This window comes from Sinocyclocheilus anshuiensis, unplaced genomic scaffold (genome assembly GCF_001515605.1).
Source record: "Sinocyclocheilus anshuiensis isolate Anshui unplaced genomic scaffold, SAMN03320099.WGS_v1.1 scaffold1146, whole genome shotgun sequence".
Lineage (NCBI taxonomy): Eukaryota > Metazoa > Chordata > Actinopteri > Cypriniformes > Cyprinidae > Sinocyclocheilus > Sinocyclocheilus anshuiensis.
The window spans coordinates 389,953-391,090 of NW_015539920.1; positions in this window are offsets into that span (position 1 = coordinate 389,953).

Consider the following 1,138-nt stretch of genomic DNA (forward strand, 5'->3'; position numbering starts at 1 on the left):
GCTGCAGTCTTTAGCCTCCTTGTTAGTGCGTCTGCCTCCCATGCCGGAGACACACTCGAAACAAGAACGAGGTGTGGCGGTGAGGACCCGGGAGAGGCAGATTACACCGGTCACACGTGGTGCCGTGACCCGGATGGTAGTGAGGTTTAGGGGGGTGGTGAGTGTAACGGAGGCCAGCGAATAAGTGCTGTGCAGGTAAACCTCACTCCCCTGATCTAAAGAGATGCGCTAGAGGCTGCAGTCTTTAGCCTCCTTGTTAGTGCGTCCGGAGACCCACTCGGAGCGAGAACGAGGTGTGGCGGTGAGGACCCGGGAGAGGCAGATTACACCGGTCACACCTTTACTGTCAGTTTTAATCATGTACTTTCACTAAATAACTAATATTAAATATTAATTTATTTAAAAATCTTACTGATCCCAAACTTTCAGTTTGGGATCAGTAAGATCCCAATTAGTAAGATCCCTATTAGATCTATTAAATAAACTAGTATCTTACTTAAAATTAATGTTTGAAAAGTTGCTAGTTCACATCAAATGTCTGTTTTCCTCCCTTTAAATTCCGATACAATCTTAATGTAAAAAAAAAAAGTTAACAAAAGTATACTTCAAAACAACTATAAACTATTAGATCTATTAAATAAACTAGTATCATACTTAAAATTAATGTTTGAAAAGTTGCTAGTTCACATTAAATGTCTGTTTTCCTCCCTTTAAATTCCGATACAATCTTAATGTAAAAAAAAAAAAGAAGTGATCAAACAAATATATTTTTAAAAACGTTTGGAAAAGTTCATCATAACTACCGTGCAAAGCAACATTTGCTAATGCAAAATAATAATAATAAAGCTAACATTTAGTTTGAATTCCTGGGATGGATGAAAAACATACTTGAAAGGCTAAGCACCTCCTTTCACTTACTTTGACTTACACATCAGACTTGCAAGCCCTATTTTGTACTGAAAGTCCCAAATATCTCAAACTCCTCTGGTGCCTTTTAAAGTCATAAACATCATCTAAAGTTCAGCAATTATATATAAAAGCCAGCCGGGGAGAAAGACAGCTCAGAGGCAATTTTTCACTATGACTGAAGACTTTAAAAACTTGTTTCTTTAGCTATTACATTGATTGAATGGTGTGC